Genomic DNA, 22,806 nt, shown 5'->3' on the forward strand with positions numbered 1-22,806 from the left:
GACGTCATCTTCGTTCTATCTATAGGGTGATTGTTCAATGTTACACCTAGTTTTGCGTAGTTGTTCGCTATATCTGGCTGACGGATGTTATCAGTATTTTACCTAAACGCATAACATCAATAGGTTTTGCATGTGGCATTTACACCGCTGCTCAGCCTATCTGTTACTATTTATAAATCTATGGTTCAAACATTTCTCGGAATGAGGATTACTAATTATCGGAAATTCCCGATATTACTTTACTGCCCTAGGTAATAAGACGTGTTTTCCGTGAACTCTTTCTTTGTCTCAAAAAAATTTGAGATCTTATTCTCAAGGCAATTTGTGTGCTGTTACAAATTACAATGAGGTGTAAAAATCCGATAACAATCAAAGCTGAACATTTTTAAATGCGATACCTCGGCGATGAAACAACCCTCATTAAAACAATTTGGTAGAAACAGAGATAAGATGTTTGTCTTTTAGACAGACTCGATTCTAATTTTATATCAATATTATGTCGGGATTTTTCGCTGCTGTAACGTTTTAAAACGGAATTTTTCTACCTTTGACCCTCTCCTTACCAGCCATTTTCAGAATTTTCTCCAAAACTTCACACCCACCCAACACCAAAACAGACATTTCTTACTCAAACAGAAAAGCAACAGGAACATTCTATACGTAATATTGTTCGACGATACGAACTCTATTACAGAATGTCAAGTTTTTATAGCTATGGCAAAAAGAAATGAAATCTGGATGAGAAAAGAGACGAGTCCATCGTAATAAATGTTACCATTTTCCAATAGGAGGTAAGGAGAGGGCATAGAATTAAACGAATGAGAATACGTACGGAGCCTAAAAAGTGTCCACCAATGAAAGCATTCAGCGCCATTATATCATGGGCTGGGAATGTAAGCGTTACCATTCATTCGGTCTCTATGTCAACATAACGACACAAGAAAAACAACAAACAATAGATAGTATGCGGTTAAACAGCTGATCGGAGTGGAAGTTTACTTCCGGGTGGCAGAAAGCAATGGAAGGCAATGGCGTAGAATAGTAAAATATTAGTTTCTGTCGATAATCTTCCGTATTTTTCTGGTTCTAGACAAATATATTTTTTTAAAATTTCCCGTTAATGATGTAGACCCCTATGCCATTTGTGAACACGACTGGTGCCATAATCTTTAGGAACTACAGCCAGTCTCATCGTTTGATGTAGCGAACTACCTCGTCACGACCACAAGTTTCTGTCTACTCGGTCTACACATTTCACGGTAAGTCTGTATTATTTAATCGTTTCCCTATGCTATACCTATACTATGTTACACCATCTACGGCTAATTGTAAGATTTATTCTCAAAAAATCACAGAAGACAGATATGTCGAACCTGACACGGAAATATTAATATGATATGACCTGCTTCACGAGTCGTGATCATCTTAGTGTCTTAGTCTTAGTCTTAGTCTTCGAGTCTTAGTAAGTTTAGTCTAAGTCAGTCTAAGTAGTGGATCAATGAGTCTGTGTGGTTACATTCAAATTTCAACTATTTTGCCTTTGTCGTGAATAGATTTTTACATCTCATTCACGATGAGAAAATAAAATAAATAAATATTATGCCCGAGGCATGAATCTCCACCGAAGTGGGCAGTTCCCGATTTACTAAGTACACATACCTAGATTTTGATTATCCGTTAGGAACGTTGTAGATTCAAATGGTCAAAGAGAGAGAGTAAGCGGTGACTGCCGCTTATATACGGTGGCCAACAAGATATGACGTCACAATCACAAACGGAACATCATGACAACAACTCACAACAACCTCGATCGAGATACTACACACCAACACACAAACACACAACATAAAAAGGCATACTGTTCCCTACATTCCTCCCCCTTCTAAAACAAACCTCATTCTCCAGTTTGACATCCTATAACGAAAAAAAAAAGACTTCTTACCTTATGAGGCGTTGCTCCAATTGAGCCATAAAACAGGGGAAATAACAAACAATAAATCTCCCTTCCCGGGGGCTTGAAAACTTGAAATAAAAATCCACAAAACATTACTGAAAATATCCATATCAGAACATAGTACTTATGAAAGTTGGACCACAATTAATAAAAGATAACATGTTAGGAGGGATGTAATATTTTAAATTTCATTGGGAACATAAGCAATCAAAATTGTAAGACAATATCAGTGTGGTTGCTTCCTGCACTTGTAAATGGGTGGATATGTCTCATTTTTTCTTTAAAGCAATGCAGCTGAAAATTGAGCTTATTTAGTATTTACATTATTGCTAACAGGATAGGGGAGCTCTTTATTAATTGATTGACAAGATGATGATGACCAGGGATAATGTCAGAAATTTTTTTTTTTTTAAAAAGCATAGTCGGAACCATGTCCGTTACCAATTCATGTTAATGTCTATAATACAGGTCCTGCCACAAGGTGGTATCCATCATCATTTTGAAGCTTATGCTTCTGACTCACCTGATCGAGGTAGTAAAATACCTTCTGATGTATAGCCATAATTCCCTCCCTCGCCTGACTGAGGTGAATTCTCAGGTGTTCATGTTATCAGTTCATTAGGGGTACCACTACCCTGGTTTCCTGGCCCACATGGTCATCATGGTACCCTCATGGGTTCTTTCTCACATCTTGGCTTATTCTGATTCCATCATGTTGGGTCGGGTTCTTAAGCCATGATCAGATGGGCCTCTGGGTAGCTCTCTCCCTTCCTAGCCTGTGATTCCGAGGGGTACCATCCCTGGTATCATCAGGTCTCTGGGTTCAGGGGGGCTTACACCAGGTATCATCAAGCCTGTGATTCTGAGGGGTTCCAACCCTGGGATCATCAGGTCTTGGGTTCAGGGCACTTTTTTCAGCTGTCATCAAACCTGTGATTGCTTGGGGTGTCATCAGGCTCCCTGTGCATGGTGTCTGCTCCAGGTGTCTCTAGTAGTCCCTTGTGCCCTTGAGTCATCATGATGTGAGAAGTTTCTTAGTGGGGAGGTGAAACCTCTACCCTTTGATGGGGAGGTGAGGCGTCACCTCTACCCTTCTCCTTCAGCCTTTGGTTCGAGTCCAGTATCATCAGGCTGAGCTTCCCTGGTATTCCTCCGAATTCACCAAAGATTATAAATAATAATTTAAATTAAAAACACCAGGGCAGGCAATGACTATGAAATCAATGTGATCCCGAGTCCAAATCTAAACTGATATAATACAGTAACAAAACACCATGCCCATAAGACTGTTTTAAAAGCCCCACCCCATTCCAAGGGACTGAGCTTGATCCCGAGTGAATTTATTTTTCTCATCCCACTCCCCTTATCAATCCAGCAGTGATTGGGTAGCTGAGTCTGTTAGATCTAGCGGAAAGTACTTTGACATAGACTAGAGTCCTATCTAAAGGGTAGCAATTGCTATGGTCCGTTTCGCGCTTTTCAAACCAGGTTAAACTTCGGCTCCATTGAATGACTACTTTTTTATTCGATATTTTACTCAATCCCCCAACTATATAATTTTTAGCCCCAAGGCTGATGTTGAGGTATGGAATTGTGTCTCTCTGAATAATTCTAATAACCTTTCAGATGAGTACTCCACATTTCACAGCAAATTTAATTCACTGTTGTTAACTAAATGTGATAACAACAGTTTTTATCCTCGAGTTTCAATTAATAATATTACCACCATTGCCACATTTTTTTTTCAGGCTTACAGGGGACTGACTACTTAAAATCAGGCCTACAATGGATGGGTGACGGATGTAAAATGGGTTAAGCCTCCTAGCTGTGGGAAAGTGGTACTAGTTGCTAAGGTAACCCCCCCCCCCCCCCCCCCCCCCCCCCCCCCGTTTCATCTCACTTCTATGATTATTATTACTGTTATTACATATTATTATTTTGATTTCTACATTTGTTTATATTACTCCATGCAGGATTGATAATAAGATATAGAGGTTTTTAACATATGGCTATATTCTTTACAATGAATTTTCTTGAACTAGAATATGAATAACTTAAAAAAAAAAAAGAAATAAGAAACTTCTTTAATAGGTTCAAGTTCTACTATGGGAGACTCAGTCGAGTCCTTGGAAAAGCCTCTTTACTCACATTTGCTCAGTCAGTGTGTTCGGACATAAACGTTTAAATGGTTATGCGACTCATGGCAGTCCCGTTAACTCAGTTGGTAGAGCACCCATTTCACAATCATAGAGACCGAGATATATCCTAGATGAAGTTAAGACCCCACCCCCTCCCCTTTCTTTTTTTTTGTACACCCAGCAGTAATTTGGCAATAGAAAAGTGCCCTATTCGAAGGGTAACAAATTATTATTTTCACACTATAGAAACTGGGATGAAATCTGGCTCTATAGACCTAATGGTTCTGATGGACTACTTTCGATGCTTGCGACACTATTAGGTCATTTTCAGCACAATTAAAAGCTGTTGCGAAATACGTAGTAAGAAAAATGGGCTTGGATCAAATACGGAGCAGAAGTAGATCAAAATTATTAATGTGCTTAGTTTTGAGATCGCCTAACAGTTCAATCCAGAGACGGAATACACTCAAATGTTTATGTTTGATTTAAGGGTTTTACTGCACTTGCGACGCATTTCAGCACCAGTAAAAAGGAATAAAATGGGATTGTAAAAATTTCCAGATTTACAATTAAAAGCACACAAGAAAAGTAAGACAAAGAGGAACAAATGTAGATTCCAAGAGAATGCTATCAGTGTACTAAGTCTGATAACACCCAAAAGTCTCATCCTGACACAAGCACAGGTCCCCCCTAAGAGGAATACACTCAAACGTTCGCGTATTATTTTTTTATTATATTATATTAAGTTACGTTATGCCTTTTGCGCCGCGATATCATAAGATATCGTCGCCTAGGCATTCCACGAAGGAATATAGATAACTCATCAAACAAGATGTCTGATGTCAACGGGAATCACCCATGTTGTCCAAGTGAGCAAATTGGGGGTTAATAATCTTGCTCAAGGAAAAAAAAACGAAAGTGCCTGAAGCGGGGCTCGAACCTGGGTCATCCGGATCACAGTGCAATGCCTTAACCACTCGGCCACTTCGCCCCCCATATTATATATACACACATATATATAATATAATAAAAAAATTTACGCGAAATGATTTACAAGACAAAGAAATTTTTTTTCCCAAAACCAACAATATTCATTTGACTGTTTCCCTCTCAGCCAATGACTCCGGCAGTCGAAAGGACAAAACCAAGTAATCTCATTCCAAGACAAGGACATAAAGAAACTTGGAAAACAATATAAGGGATAGAGGACATAGCATGACCTCTTGCCACCATGGGAAGTCAAAGACCCCACCCAGTCTATTGTTTATAAAATGTTAATTATAAATTTACAAAATAAATTTACATCCATTTGTCACCCTCTCATCTAAGGACAGGGGAAAAAAGCATGTAATCTTATTCCAAAACAAAGATAGAAAGCTACCTGAAAAAGGAATACAGACATAGGGGGGTGAAGAAAGCAATAATGACCTTGCCCACAATGGAAGGTCAATGACCCCACACCCAGGGTAGAAAAATGAGAACTCAGTCAAGCATACACCATCAAATTGCAAAAGCAACGGATAAAACAAATTTTTAAAAAAAGTCATTACAGTACTTTATTTTCTTTATTGTGCTCCAACTTCATAAATATACAATGGATTTCTATTTATTTGCCAATTCAAAAATATTATTAGGTTTTGAATATTATTGCAGAACATATAATAATGGTAACAGAAGTAATACTACTACTACTAGTAGTTATACTCCAACTAGTACAATTTTTTCACAAACATTTCGGGCAAAAGTAAAAATTTAACAGATGTATTAGTCTAATGAAAAGAATGAAAAGGATTACAAAGGTATATAAAATCAAGCATTATTGGAAAAGAATGAATAAAAAGTCTGACTGCTTTCTTTTCGTTTCAGGTTCGCCATTCCCAAAAATTGGGTTATAGTGGACTCTGTGTGTCGACAAGTGCTTTCTGCTCAGCATCAAGATGGGAACCTGAAATGTCTGTCTTCACAATCCTGTAAAAGAAATACCAAGATTAAGTTAATATATAGAGCAAATAGTACATTATTGAACTACCACCTCTGGCGTCTATCGTGTCACTGGGAATTTTAATTTTAATATGTTTGAAAACAAAGAAAACTTAAGCCCCATTTCCTCAAATACGCAAGTCATTCATTTTACAGGTCAAAATAATTTTTTAAAAAGTTTTTCTTTGACTTCAACTTCAAATGCCAATAGTGCCTGAACCTTATGATGAATTCCAAAATGGTTTGGCATATTTATGTGGAAATCTATTCTTTTAAAAAAATAGAGTTGTGGATCACCATTGCTCCGTACAGCAAATGTTAAATATTTATCATCGAGCACAAAATTACTGGCAAACCTAAAAATTCTAAAACTATTTATTTACAAACTCTACAAGTAACACGCAAATATTTTAAAAACTAAATGTAATTCTATCACCTGTGGAATCAAACTATGTATGCTCAGAAAATCTGCTGTACTGTAATGTTCGGGCAATTATTGGCCTTCGCCAAAAAAAGAAACAAAAATAAGAACTGTATTTCCTACACCAGTATACAAAAAACACACATATATGTTTTCTCTACACGGGAAATTCCATTGAGTGTTACAAGCGCAGCACCTAACCATCAACTTCTTGTAGATACTGCTAGCTATAACCAATAAAAATGGACAAACTTAGCCCATAATATTTTACATTTCTGGGAATGTTTGTTTTTTCTTTTATGCCATATAATTTATTTTTTTTTAAATTTAATTTGTTGCCAGCGTGTGTATTTTGTACATACATAGGGAATACATGCTTCTGTAAAAAAACGTTTGATTGGTCATTCTGCTGATTTGTGCAGATTGCCTTTTACCACAATGAAATGACAATTGGCTTGTAAAAATAACATGTAGACTATAATATTAATATATTCGTTTAGCTTAAGCGGCATAATTTAAATTTAAGGTTAATAAAACATTTCCTCCCAGATCTTAATAATTGAGGAATAAATCAATATGGGTGAACTCATTTAATTCTATCTATCTCATCATAAGAACACTTTGTCACTACGTTGTGTGGCCTTGAGCAAGTCACCTCAGCCCTAGCTCAGTTTGTGGCGCTGTGTTGCGGCAATGCCTGGGTTATTTCAGTCTCCCTTTAGAATAGACTCCAAAGACAAATTTTCCCTAGAGGTGAATAAAGAGAATCTATATTTTTAAAATTTGTTACGCTATAGTCAAAGACAAAAAACCTTCAGAATTTTCTAATTGTGTATGAACTATCCTAAAAGGCAACCTATCCATAGCATAGAAGGACATGCTCACAATAGTATTAATTTCATTGTCCTCAAATTTAATGGATCTTCCTCTTTTATTAATTGCCATTGCCCATTCATTAAATAAAACAAATTTTATCAACATAATAAAGACAAAGCTTTTGATTCAAATTAAGTGATGTTTTTTGTTCAGTTATTTATTATCTCTGAAGTTAAAAGTCTTATAACTCAACCATGTAAGCTTATGTACAGTCTGGTTATTTGAAAAAAAACTTCTCTTGATGTCAGTTCTTGCACCAACAATTTGGACAAACTTTGACTTCATTACTGGCTCACCGGACAGGCATTCCTTACATACCTTATGAGCAAATGAAGTCACTTTATATGTGCTCTATTCCCCTTTGTCTTATTACTTTCCTCATAGTCATAGATTTGTGTCTTAACTTTGCAATATGAAATATGATTTTGTGTCCTTTGTCTATTGTTATGTGCATAGATCTACAATCTTTTCACTCTCTATTCAACTTCCTTTCAACTGGCAATGCAATGACCTTAAAGTGTAATGAACGGCACAAACGTTGCTAACCTCACTTTTTACCCCCCCCCCCCCCCCCCAAAAAAAATTGCTTGATTTGGACCTATTAAATTTTCTGAGAGCGAGATCTGCTTTTATATAGCGCATGCAATATCCACCCAAAGCACTCTACAAGATGTCCCAAGCCAACAGAAACATTAACATTAACATGTAGGAAGAGATATCATGCCTACATAAATATTGTTTTAAACAGATACAATCAATACACTTACATTTACATGGTCAATGATTGAGCTAGTTTCTCCAATTGTTGATTGTTCAACTAGAGCCGTTGCTGCCTGCAGTCATTGCGTTTGTTCCTATCTTTAAGACATGAGTAATGGTCTGTTTTTTTCTCTGCCCCATGTCCAAGCTTTAACGTTGGAACCCAATCAGGATCAGTTTCATCCAGCAGTGATGCTGGCCCTCCTGTAAAGGCAAAAAATTGATTGTTGAAATATATTACGTCATTTCTTGCCTATTACAATCTGGTCCTGGTCCTTGTGTGGCTATGTGGTCTAGTGGTATGACACTCGATTTTGGATCGGAAGGTCAAGGGTTCGAGCCTCGCGCTCGGCGCATAGTTGAGTCCTTGGAAAAGGCTCTTTATTCACATGCTCTCACCGTACTCAGGTGTAAAATGAATACCTGGTCGTTTACAGCGTTTTCTTTGTCCGAAAAATTGTAGCGTCCCCTAAAAGGCGTCATGTCCCGTTCTACATGTTAAATGTTGCTGTTGACCAGGGACCCCTTGTAAAGCGCTTTGAGCACATTTAGTGGATATTGCGCTATAATATAAAGCTCAATTTTTTAATTATTTTTTTTTTACAATCCTTAAGCTTTCCGTTAAATTTACATCAAGCTTTGTCAAATTAGAACAAGGGTAGAACAATTATATAGTGCAATTTCCATTAAATGAAAATTTGTTCAAAGCGCTTTGCAATGGGTTTATAGCCAACAGCAAGACTTTACATGCAGGTCGAGACATGACGCTTGTTAGGCGATATTACATTTTTTCCGGAAAGAGACAATGCTGTTTAACAGGCCTGCATCTGCCCCCTGAAAAACTTGCCTGAAAATCCTTGAGCCGAAGCTTTTTCAATAACATGAGCAAAAATCCCATTTCCCAGAATATTTTCTTAGAATTTTACCAATTCAATAGGCTGTTAAACAAAATGAAAAAGTATTTTAATTAATTTTTTGTTCCGGCAGAGCGAAATTGCCAGAAATGCCGGCAAATTTACAGGCCTATGTTAAAAGCCAGTTACCCAATATATGCCTGAGTATGGTGAGAGAATGTGAATAAAGTTCCTTTCCCAATGACTCAACTGCTCAGAACGGGTCTGGAACCCTAATCCTTCCAAAATGACGGTGATAACTATACCACATAGCTGCAATGAAAGTATCGGGATCCCAAAGGACAATTTTTTTAAATTGAAATTATTTTATATTATTATTGTCATATTTGGGGAAAATTCCATATGAAGGCCCTAATTCAATGACTATACGAAACATTATAACTAATAATCCTCACCTTGAGTTAAAATAATTTCTAACTATGAAAATTATGAAAAGTTATTTTAGTGGATTGATAGAGGTCAATTGTTTCTTTCTTTGGATTAAAATTTAAAATAATAATAATAATAATATTTATTTTTGTCAGTAAAAAAATAACCATTACTATCATTATAAACTGACACTGGCAATCACTAAGCAGCGTGTTAAACTTCTGTCAAAAACTAGCATTTACATGTCCAACAGCGGTGTAGAAAAGCAGTTTGTTACTTTACAATACACCACCGACGGAGGAACGGAAAAAAAAAAACTTAAGAAAAACGCAACCTTACTTTTAATATTTCTTCAAATGGAGAACATGTTTTAAAAATGCACAATAAAATAATCTTGACAAAGCATAAGTTATAAACTGGAACATTATAATTCTAAAATGAATGACCAGAACAACAGTGAAAGACTTCCTCATCTCATAAAGCTTGAAAACGAAAGTAGCCCTATCACTATCGGTAATGAGGCATTTGGTTTTGATTTTGATTTAGAGTAAGTTGCACGAGAAATGCATGAAATATTCATGGTCCTATCTGATAACTAAACACAACAAATAAAAGATCATCCATCCGGACCGTGTATGGACCAAAAAAATTAAAATGATTCCTTCTAGACCGCCTACAGACTACAGATTACATCTGAGTCTGAGATGAGTCAGATGATTTCTCCAACTTCGGAGTTTCGCATAGAAAAGTCACATCGGTGAAAAATCTCTCCGTAGATTTTGTTAGACCACCGAGTTTGAAATTTTTGATTTGATTTCTCTTCCATAAAAAAGAAAAAAACACATATTTACTAAATCATAAACTTGCAACGTCAGAAATTAAGGCAAGGACCTTGGTCGGTTGCCGCCAACTCCGTGACATGCTATGGCCCACAATGGCTACATGATGATGTTGGAGCGAAGTAAACTTGCTTTGTTCACAATAATTAAAATTAATTCATATCGTATATATAATATTTAAGATTTTAATTTATCCATCAATTCTTACCTTTAACAAAATGATCATTGCAAACTCGGTGGCTGCAAGTTAGATTTGAGTTTGAGCCATCGCCAAATCCCTTTCTTCTGATCGCTGCCATAACCGCTGTACTGTCTCCGCTGGGTTAAATTTATTATTTTTGGGTCCTTCGTCTTCCTAATGGATGGGAACCTGAACATTTTGACTCCATCTCGACCCTGTCTTCTAGTGCATCCGATGATTATGCAGTTATTTGGCATTTTGTCACGTTTAAAAAATTGGACAAGAGCTTGTTTCACATCAATGTTTACAAGCCAGCCAAGCAGGGTTGCCAGATTATTTTTCAACAAAATGCCAGGGGAAGACTCAAAAAATGCCAAAACACTCAAAAAAATGCCAAAGTCTGTTGACACCCACCCCAACTAAGAAAACTACTCACTTTTGATAGACAATTTACTATCATATCCTGGTGGCTTGCGTGTTTTCTTGTCTTTTTTTTTTGTTTGTTTTTTTTAATTGTACTAAATTTCCTGTTGGGGTAATTTCTTACCTACTGACTACTAAGTGGAGTGAAAGTTAACAGGCGACCATGACGCAAATATACACGAGTTTTGCAGGAGATTCCAGAAAACTTACGAGGATACTTGTCGAGGGCTGAATTTGAGTGAATATCTGAGGGAGGCAGGGCTAGTTCAGAGTGTGAGTTTTAATAGCAAAGTTTTCCGATGTGAAGAGATTTGTTTTTACGCGTTTAGAAATAATTAAGAAAAGGTGTCATTTGAAGTATAATATAGATAGAATGCGCTTGGCCAAGGAGTTCACAACATTGCCATCCGGAAGTATAACGGACCAACACACAAACTCTGTGTAACCATGAACTTTTATAGTCTGGTTAATACAGTTTAGTGAGAACAACTCACAAACGCGGATGGCAAAAACAATAACAAAGGCCTGAGTGACGTCATCTGCATACTATCTATACAAGAAAAGAAAATGCCAAATGAAAATGCCAAATGCCAAATGATTTTTCTAATGCCAAACGGTTTTCAAAAATGCCAGATTTTTGGAATCTGGCATTTAAAATGCCAAACTGGCAACCCTGCAGCCAAGTTCTTTTGCCATCCGGAACTAAAGTAGGTCATTGCGTGACGTCATCAGCATTCTATCTATATCAAAATCCACAATAAAATGGTTCAGAACTGTTGCGTATAATTATGGCACAACGAAGCTGCCAAAAAATGAAGTTAGAGAATGTGTGTAATCATGTATTATAATAACCTGTAATGTGTTTTCCAACCACCACATCATCACTGTCACTACTACTACAACCACCATTACCACTTCATCACTACCACAATTACTACAACCACCAACACTATATCATCACTACCACTACTACTACAACCACCAGCACCACATCATTATCACTACCACTACAACTATACCATCAGCAGCACATCAACACCACTACCATAATACTACAACCACCACAACCACATCGTCATCACTACAACTACTACTGCAACCACCACCACCACCATATCATTATCATTACCACTACTACTACAACCACCACAACCACATCGTCATCACTACCACAACTACTACAACCACCACCACTATATCATTATCACCACCACTGCACCACCACTACATCATCATCACTACCACTACTACTACATCATCACTACCACCACTATTACAACAACCACCACCACATCATCCATCACTACCTCTACTACTACAACCACCACCACAATATCATCACTACCACTACTACTACAACCACCAGCACATCATCATCACTACCACTACTACTGCAACCACCACCACCACCACCATATCACCATCATTACTACTACTACTACTACTAATACTACTACTACTACTACTACTACTACTACTACTACTACTACTACTACTACTACTACTACTACTACTACTACTACTACTACTACTACTACTACTACTACTACTACTACTACTACTACTACTACTACAACCACCACCACCATATCATTACCATTACCACTACTACTACAACCACCACAACACACATCGTCATCACGACCACTACTACTGCAACCACCACCACCACCAGATCATCACCATAACAACTACTACTACAACCACCACCAACACATCATCATCACTACCACTACTGCTACAACCGCCACCACATCATCATCACTATCACTACTACTACAACTACAACCACCACCACCACATCATCGTCAACACCACCACTACTACAATCACCAACGACATATCATCCTCACTACCACCAGTACTACAATCACTACCATTAGGTTTTGGAGCTTTACTTCTTTTGAAATAAGGAAACTTCGGAATTGTATGCATTGTGTTTATATATCATAATATAATTCTAATCAGTTATATATTTAGAACTAGATACTATACAATAAGTATGCCAAATATCATCCCAATTCCCTTTTCTTGTGTGCGGGAATTCCTCTTTCGGCATTGAAATTCCTACGAGTGGTGTCTGAAATTTCTGTGAGGGTCTCTTTGCTATGATGATGCAGTGAGTGTGAGACTCACTGAGAGAGTCATCCCTACACACATAAACAAAAGAAACAATTTAAAAACATGACTATGACACGCAACCACTCACACACGAGGCTATACTATTTATCCCTTTCTCTATATAGAACAGGACAAGACAAACAAGAGCTTGACTCTCGCTACACTTAGCATTGATGTTTGTCGTCTGACGAGTTCAACTCTCGGTCGACCTGTCAATATTCCTTTTTGCCTTGGACGTAATCATTAATAGAATGTTGTGTGGTTTTGACCGTGAAGAAAACCTTAAGAAGTCACATTTATATCATTTTAGAGACATCGTTTTGAATAATTCTGAGTTAAACGAGCGAGCAGGAAGTTATTTTCTTAGATTTCACGAACGGCCGATCAGCGCTTGTTTACTATTAGCCACTCCCACGCCTCGTTCTGAAAAAAGTCCGCGAAATTAAAGGGGAGGCAAGAGAAAATCAGCTGATCGTTAAAATAGTAACAGAAAAGTGGAGGTGCTCGGCAATGAATGCAAGAAAGACATTTAAAACGCCGTAAAAATGTTTAAAAATCACTTAATGTTATAATTACCATCCATAACAACCTGTCAAATTCACATATGTAAGATGTCAAGCCAAAATTAATAATAAAATAATAAAGAACACGATTGACCGGTGGTCCGTTTATGTAACGAAATGCTTTCGTGTAGGCGTCAGTTTACGACAGGATGTACGTCGTCGTAGTATTAGTTGTTGTTGTTATTGTAATCCCTCTGGAACAACCCTTCTTTTGTTGATACAGGTCGTATCAGATCATGCACCTATGGCCGGAAGTTTCAATTAAACTACGTAGTGTGGGTGTTATTGTGAGAAAGGCATCAATCTTGTTTTCTCCGTAAACTTATAAGCAAAGTAGGATCCCTGTATTCTACGGGAGTGACTTTGTTATGGTATGGCTTGATTGATATCTCGTAACTATGGGGCTGACGAATTTATTTATCCTTGATATGAGGATGTCCGGTATCAGGATGGGTTGTTGTTGTCCATGATTATGGAATCTGGGGGAGTTTTAAGGAATTTCAGATGTTTACGGATATGACTAACATCCGGTTGTGTGGGTAGAATTTTGCTTCGTTTGCTTGATTTTTGCCTATAAATGCCAGAGTTTTGAGCAGTTTCTTCAGACCACTCAGCGGAGTCTTTTAGGCTCATTGTCTCAAAAGAGACCAGACAGCGGAGTCTTTTAGGCTCATAGTCTCTAAGCGATAACCACAGCGGAGTCTTTTAGGCTCATTTGTTTAACTCTTGTGTAGAGTTGGATTAAAGTCTTGTGTAGACTTTGTAGTGCTCAAAGTTCGAGCTGAAACACGTTTTGTGTTAACTCTTGTGTAGAGTGTGATTTAAGTCTTGCGTAGACTTTGTGGTGCTCAAAGTTTGAGCTGAATCAAGTTGTGTTATAACTCTTGTGTAGAGTTTGATTAAAGTCTTGTGTAGACTTAATTTGTGATTTCAATAATCTGTTCGGCTCTGTGAATGAGCCGTTGGAGGCTGGGCTTTAACAAGCCAACTTTAGGCTATACGCTCATAGCTTGACACTAATAGAAACTGAACATTTGCCTGTTTTATAAGTTACCTGTGAAGAACCATTTGCTTATTTTAATATCAGAACATTGAGAAACAATTGATCTGTTTATGAATACTGTGAAATCAGAACAATTTCAAGAAGAGACAAATTAACAATATTAGAACAACCTTACAGTTTTTGTTGAATATTAAGGACGCTCTTTTGGCTTTCTTCTACACGCCTGGATTGTGTTTAGTTAGTTAGTTAATTATTAGTTGCCTGTATGACTGTGATGGTTGCAACCTATCTGTGAGATTGTCTGATGTGGTAGCGGTTTGGTAAAGTATTGATAATTAATTGATTTAATTATATATTTTCATATCGCTTTCATATCATATTCATCATCACACCATCTCCATCAATTTGTCATCCATCCATTTGATTTCATACTTATTACATCTATCATTTCATCTTCATATCTCATAATATCTTTGTTATATTGTAATAAAATATATCTTCATTTAGCTTCAAAACCTTTATCAACGTATTGTGTTTGGTTATTGATCGGTGTCGTAGCTTGAATATAGCACACATAAACAAGGTTGCAAACTGCGCTACATAAGCATACGGTTTACGTGCGCACTTTGTGACATAATTTGGTGGCAGCGGTGGGATTCTTATTGTTGTGCATTCAAGAGACATCGCGACCAAACAATTGTTGAGACAGGTTAGGGAGTTGTTTCAAACTTGAGATAGATACTATCTTTGAGCTTAAAGCAAATTGGTATCCATTTAATGGTTATAAGACTGTCATTATACGCAAGGTGTAATGCAAGTTATTCTGGTAATTTTCACTTGTTCGGTTATACGTTGTCAGTCATCTGTCATAGTGATACGGATCACTGACTTAGCGCGAAAGCGGTACTCGCGCTGTAAAGCCTCCATTGTCCCCCCTCTCCCTTTTGTAAGGAACGAAGGTGGTTGTTGGGGTAATTTGATTCCGTGTAGGAATCTGGGAGAATATTGTGTTGGTCCCGTGTGAGGATCTGTATTAAATCATTTGTTCTGACTTTCTATGCACATATAGTAAGTCAAGGTATTGATTCTGTGTAAGAATCTGGGTGAAGATATTTTGTTGATTCTGAGAGAGAATCTGGGTGAAGATATTTTATTGATTCTAAGAAAGAATCTGGGTGAAGATATTTTGTTGATTCTAAGAAAGAATCTGGGTGAGGATGTTTTGTTGATTCTAAGAGAGAATCTGGGTGAAGATATTTTGTTGATTCTAAGGAAGAATCTGGGTGAAGACATTTTGTTGATTCTGTGTAAGAATCTGGGTGAAGCTATTTTGTTGATTCCGTGTGAGGAATCTGGGTGAAGCTATTGTGTTGATTCCGTGTGGGGAATCTGGGTGAAGCGTTGGTTCCGTGTGAGGACCTGTATTAAATCAGTTGTTTTGACTCTAATATACGTCTATATTAAGTCAATGTTTTGATTCTGTGTAGGAATCTGGGTGAAGCGTTGGTTCTGTGTTAGGACCTGTAGTAAATTTGTTTTGATTCTATATTTGAGTCTATATATAGATCAATATTGAATTCCGTGTAGGAATCGGTATTAATTGCCTGTTTTGAATCTGTTTTGGGATCTATATTGACCGCATATCGTTAATAAGGTTACTTGTAATACCACTTTATTCTACGTGAAAGTAACATTTACGGCAACAGTGTCGATAAACATATTGAAGTTTGTTTATTTGAATTTGAATTGGTTTGATTAATTGTCCTAGAGATGGATGTGGAAAGATTAATTAAACCTGGAGAAAAATTGGAGTTAAGGGGTGAAGATCTCCGTGCTTGGGTGACAGCCCAGTTACAAGAAGATGAAGAGAGAAAAGAGAAGGAGAGAGAACGTGCCAAAGGAGAGGAGGAGATAAGCAGAGCACGAGCTCAAAGACAAGAAGCTCTGATGGAGAAAGAGCTTGAACTGCTTAGGTTAAAGTCGGAGTGTCAGGCTTCCTCCAACAACGACAGTATGACAAGTGACATTCGATCATTTACTCATGCTCCCACCGTTAAGAGTCCTCGACTTCCATGTTTTGACGAAAACAAGGATCATGAACCACCGAAATGCATGACACACGGCAAGGTGGAGTTGAAGTGTGGATGTGTGATGCCGATGTTGTCTGTTGAAGGAAGGGACAACCATGAGCCCAAATAATTGTCGAGATCGATGTGATCTTGAGGCATTTCGATGATCTAACTAAATGTTGTACCAAATTTAGTCTTAGGGGGGAGATATGTAACGAAATGCTTTCGTGTAGGCGTCAGTTTACGACAGGATGTACGTCGTCGTAGTATTAGTTGTTGTTGTTATTGTAATCCCTCTGGAACAACCCTTCTTTTGTTGATACAGGTCGTATCAGATCATGCACCTATGGCCCGGAAGTTTCAATTAAACTACGTAGTGTGGGTGTTATTGTGAGAAAGGCATCAATCTTGTTTTCTCCGTAAACTTATAAGCAAAGTAGGATCCCTGTATTCTACGGGAGTGACTTTGTTATGGTATGGCTTGATTGATATCTCGTAACTATGGGGCTGACGAATTTATTTATCCTTGATATGAGGATGTCCGGTATCAGGATGGGTTGTTGTTGTCCATGATTATGGAATCTGGGGGAGTTTTAAGGAATTTCAGATGTTTACGGATATGACTAACATCCGGTTGTGGGTAGAATTTTGCTTCGTTTGCTTGATTTTTGCCTATAAATGCCAGAGTTTTGAGCAGTTTCTTCAGACCACTCAGCGGAGTCTTTTAGGCTCATTGTCTCAAAAGAGACCAGACAGCGGAGTCTTTTAGGCTCATAGTCTCTAAGCGATAACCACAGCGGAGTCTTTTAGGCTCATTTGTTTAACTCTTGTGTAGAGTTGGATTAAAGTCTTGTGTAGACTTTGTAGTGCTCAAAGTTCGAGCTGAAACACGTTTTGTGTTAACTCTTGTGTAGAGTGTGATTTAAGTCTTGCGTAGACTTTGTGGTGCTCAAAGTTTGAGCTGAATCAAGTTGTGTTATAACTCTTGTGTAGAGTTTGATTAAAGTCTTGTGTAGACTTAATTTGTGATTTCAATAATCTGTTCGGCTCTGTGAATGAGCCGTTGGAGGCTGGGCTTTAACAAGCCAACTTTAGGCTATACGCTCATAGCTTGACACTAATAGAAACTGAACATTTGCCTGTTTTATAAGTTACCTGTGAAGAACCATTTGCTTATTTTAATATCAGAACATTGAGAAACAATTGATCTGTTTATGAATACTGTGAAATCAGAACAATTTCAAGAAGAGACAAATTAACAATATTAGAACAACCTTACAGTTTTTGTTGAATATCAAGGACGCTCTTTTGGCTTTCTTCTACACGTCTGGATTGTGTTTAGTTAGTTAGTTAATTATTAGTTGCCTGTATGACTGTGATGGTTGCAACCTATCTGTGAGATTGTCTGATGTGGTAGCGGTTTGGTAAAGTATTGATAATTAATTGATTTAATTATATATTTTCATATCGCTTTCATATCATATTCATCATCACACCATCTCCATCAATTTGTCATCCATTCATTTGATTTCATACTTATTACATCTATCATTTCATCTTCATATCTCATAATATCTTTGTTATATTGTAATAAAATATATCTTCATTTAGCTTCAAAACCTTTATCAACGTATTGTGTTTGGTTATTGATCGGTGTCGTAGCTTGAATATAGCACACATAAACAAGGTTGCAAACTGCGCTACATAAGCATACGGTTTACGTGCGCACTTTGTGACAGTTGACTACACATGCATACGAGTACGAGTACCAGAAATATTTTGTAAACAATGTAACACAATATAATGTGTAAGTTTCAAAGCAAATGCAACCACAAATAACATCAAAGAACAATGTGGGACTACTGTTTTAATTTCATAAAACCAAACGTATATTTTCTGCCCCCGATATTGAACGCGTAGTTAGTATGTATCGTACAAACAACATTCGTTTAGACAGGTAGTCGGGATTCTAGCGCCAGTTTTATTTGGGCAACCATGATTGGGATTTCACTCAATGCACTTATTAATTATTATTATTATTATTATTATTATTATTATTATTATTATTATTATTATTATTATTATTATTATTATTATTATTATTATTATTATTATTATATTATTATTATTATTATTATTATTATTATTATTATTATTATTATTATTATTATTATTATTATTATTAATAATAATAATAATAACAATAACAATAATAATAATAATAATAATAATAATAATAATAATAATAATAATAATAATAATAATAATAATAATAATAATAATAATAATAATAATAATAATAATAATAATAATAAGCAGTTGAAAGGATATAGTCTTTGGTGTATAAGTGCATATGTACAATATTTCTTATAATAAATGCTTCAAAACAAAACAAAACTAAAAAAAATAAATAAATAATAAATGAATAAAAATATCTATTTGGGCATTTACTTACATTAATAGTCTTGAAAATCACAATCACAATCCATGAAAATTAAATATCCCAAAATCCGAAGAAGACATGAATTTAATCCAAAATCCAACACAGGAATGTATTTTAATAGGAGACAGATATCCTATTAAAACCATAGCATTACTTGCAAACAACAATACCCCACTCTGCGTTTAACGGGCTTGTGGCCGTCACATTGTAAATTGTGGCCGCATTAGGGTAATCGGTGTCCTAAAGACTGACATACTGACATACAATCAATGAGAACTATAAAGAATCCATTCTAGAATTCAACTACAAACTGAAAAGCATGATAAATATCACTCTCTCAAATAATTTCCTTTGCTCAGGTTCACTCACACTCTCCTTTATTGCAAAACATTGATAAGTGAGATAAAGTTTGTATTTCAATTATAAACTTAATCACATAATCTAAATGATGGAGAATAAAAACAGCTAATTATTAAAAAAAATCACAGATCAAGTTATCTATTTGAACTCCGCATATTTAGCTTAATTACTCATTGACCATATATTTTTTTAATGGCATTGTTTCATTTAAACAAGACCATGACGCTTATGCCTGGACCGGGTATTCACAAATTCTGCTTTTGTGTTCCACTTTTCGAATCGAATTAATCTCTATCTTATCCGTTTATTTGCAAATTTTCTGCACTTTATAAATAAGACCATAACGGTTGTTCGCAAATTCTGCCTTTGTGTTCCACTGTTCGATTAGAATTAATCTCTATTTTTTCCGTTTATTTGCAAAGTTTCTGCACTTTATAAATAAGACCATAGCGCTTATGTCTGGACCGGGCATTCGCAAATTCTGCTTTTGTGTTCCACTTTTCGAATCGAATTAATATCTAGTCTATCCGTTTATTTGCAAAGTTTCTGCATTTTATTAATAAGACCATAACGCTTATGTCTGGACCGGGCATTCGCAAATTCTGCTTTTGTGTTCCACTTTTCGAATCGAATTAATCTCTATTTTATCCGTTTATTTGCAAAGTTTCTGCACTTTATAAATAAGACCATAACGCTTATGTCTGGACCGGGCATTCGCAGATTCTGCTTTTGTGTTCCACTTTTCGAATCGAATGAATCTCTATCTTATCCGTTTATTTGCAAAGTTTCTGCACTTTATAAATAAGACCATAGCGCTTATGTCTGGACCGGGCATTCGCAAATTCTGCTTTTGTATTCCACTTTTCGAATCGAATGAATCTCTATCTTATCCGTTTATTTGCAAAGTTTCTGCACTTTATAAATAAGACCATAACGCTTATTTCTGGACCGGGCATTCGCAAATTCTGCTTTTGTGTTCCACTTTTCGAATCGAATGAATCTCTATCTTATCCGTTTATTTTCAAAGTTTCTAGATTTTATAAATAAGACCATAACACTTATGTCTGGACCGGGCATTCGCAGATTCTGCTTTTGTGTTCCACTTTTCGAATCGAATTAATCTCTATCTTGTCCGTTTATTTTCAAAGTTTCTAGATTTTATAAATAAGACCATAACACTTATGTCTGGACCGGGCATTCGCAGATTCTGCTTTTGTGTTCCACTTTTCGAATCGAATTAATCTCTATCTTATCCGTTTATTTGCAAAGTTTCTGCACTTTATAAATAAGACCATAGCGCTTATGTCTGGACCGGGCATTCGCAAATTCTGCTTTTGTGTTCCACTTTTCGAATCGAATTAATCTCTATTTTATCCGTTTATTTGCAAAGATTCTGCACTTTATAAATAAGACCATGACGCTTATGTCTGGACCGGGTATTCGCAAATTCTCCTTTTGTGTTCCACTTTTCGAATCGAATTAATATCTAGTCTATCGGTTTATTTGCAAAGTTTCTGCATTTTATAAATAATAATAATTGTTCAAAATTTTACCTTACACCCGATATTACAAGTACAAGTGAGCCAGGTGAAGAAGATTGTCAAACAGTGTGACAGATGAAATAGGAAGAGAGAGAGAGAGGGAGAGAGAGAGAGGAGAGAGAGAGAGAGAGAGAGAGAGAGAGAGAGTGAGAGAGAGAGAGAGAGAGAGGGTAAGAGAGAGAGATATTCGTTTTTTGTTCAAAATCTCTCTCTCTCTCTCTCTCTCTCTCTCTCTCTCTCTCTCTCTCTCTCTCTCTCTCTCTCTCATTGCACAAGGTTGTGCTATTTACTACTATTTATCAAGAACAGCCAAGCTGGCAACCCAGTCTCTGTATAAACTAAGCAAGATGGCAACAGGGACCTCGCTCCTTATCCAATGCCGAAGCTTCAGTTTGAGTCAAACGGTTTTGTTAAAAAAAACCACCCAAAATAAGTTCGTGTCGTAAGTGATGGAAGTTGAAGTCGGCTTATTATAAAATCGTTTTTATGGTCTGTTTGGATTACCCTTTTTAAATAGAAAAAGTGAATATATCATAAACTTGAAGAATAGGCAAGCTAAATGAAATTTAAATTGACTGATTAAATGAGTACGCGAGGCTGAGTTGCGAACGACTGCTGGGTTCCGACATTCCGATCCCAGTGTCATTCATGTTCACCGTACCGTGTTACTGTCTACACACTACACTGCATTGTTAGTGACTGGTCATGTCTTTTTTGTTTGTATGTTTTACGCAAGCTTAATAAAAATTAAATTGACTGATTAAATGAATACGTGAGGCAGAGTTGCGAACGACTCATGGGTTCCGACATTCCGATCCCAGTGTCAGTCATGTTCACCGTACTGTGTTACTGTCTACACACTACACGGCATTGTTAGTGACTGGTCATGCCTGTTTTGTCTGTATTTTTCTTTTAATATGGGTCAATTTACAAAGAATAATAATAGAAATGTTCAAAACAAAAACTAGATTCACTATTACGTGCCTGTAATGAAGTGCTTTCCACAAACCGTGAGCGAGAATGATGGTGGAGGTAATGGCAACCATGTGGGTTTGTTATTGTTTCCTACCTCCGTCAACCCGCGCATCCGGTTGCGCACCCACGCTGATTCTGACTATAGTAACGCGATTCCCAGCCAACGTCTCAATGGCGGATACTCATCGAGGCCGCTGGTTGGTTTGCCAATAAGAGCACCGTACGGTTTCCATTGGGTAAATTCCTTGGGAGAGGGTTAACGTCCATATTTTTTTATTGTTGAAGTGGTTTAGAAAGAAAAGCTATAACCTTCCTCTTTAAGACGATAGCAAATTTATCTCTGTACGTTTTTTCTGGCCCAAGTATTAATGCTTGAATGGCCCGGTTTAAAATTAGTCCTTTTCTCGACGCATGACGCAAAATATGTAGGGTTTTTTTTTCTGTCACAAAAATGTCGTCTATTGTTGTACTAATGATAGCATATAATATAATAGTATAACAGTTCCCAATTGCAATTATTACTCATTTTCGGGAAATCCCGATATTACAGACCTTCTCACATGATAAGGATTGCCAGATGGGTGTTCAAAAGGCCAAAACAAACAAAAACAAACAACCTAGATTATCTCTTTGAAGCCGATTTGCCCGGAAAAACATTTGGTTTAGCGATTTAGCATTTCTTTTGTTCTAGGTTTGATTCCCGATCTCAGAGACGCTTAGTTGTGTCCTTGGGAAATGCTGTTTACTCACATTCTCTCACCGTACTCCGGTGTAAAATGAGTACCTGGACATAAACAGTGGGAAAAGATATTAAATATTTGTAACAGGCGGCATGTCTCGTCCTATAATTTCAAGGTATCTGTTGGCTAGAGACCAT

General features: G+C 36.7%; 1 protein-coding gene and 2 long non-coding RNA genes across 3 annotated transcripts in view; 1 reads left to right on the forward strand and 2 right to left on the reverse strand.

Moving 5' to 3' along the window:
* LOC144980344 (uncharacterized) overlaps nucleotides 1-3,162 on the reverse strand; it is a gene marked incomplete at its 3' end in the record, with an annotated part of 118,622 nt that extends 115,460 nt beyond the window's left edge. The window contains 1 exon segment of the mRNA XM_078928013.1: nucleotides 1,660-3,162.
* LOC144980346 (uncharacterized) lies at nucleotides 975-7,500 on the forward strand. Its single transcript, XR_013646868.1, has 3 exons — nucleotides 975-1,259; nucleotides 3,703-3,807; nucleotides 5,959-7,500. It is a non-coding gene; the product is annotated as an uncharacterized LOC144980346 (long non-coding RNA).
* On the reverse strand, nucleotides 5,639-10,756 carry LOC144980345 (uncharacterized). The gene is made up of 3 exons (XR_013646867.1): nucleotides 10,459-10,756; nucleotides 8,137-8,332; nucleotides 5,639-6,060 (listed from the first exon to the last, which is right to left on the reverse strand). It is a non-coding gene; the product is annotated as an uncharacterized LOC144980345 (long non-coding RNA).
* Between the last annotated feature and the right edge of the window lie 12,050 nt (nucleotides 10,757-22,806).

This window comes from Berghia stephanieae, chromosome 9 (genome assembly GCF_034508935.2).
Source record: "Berghia stephanieae isolate SIO BIC M18660-M18661 chromosome 9, UCSD_Bste_1.3, whole genome shotgun sequence".
In the NCBI taxonomy this organism is placed as follows: domain Eukaryota; kingdom Metazoa; phylum Mollusca; class Gastropoda; order Nudibranchia; family Aeolidiidae; genus Berghia; species Berghia stephanieae.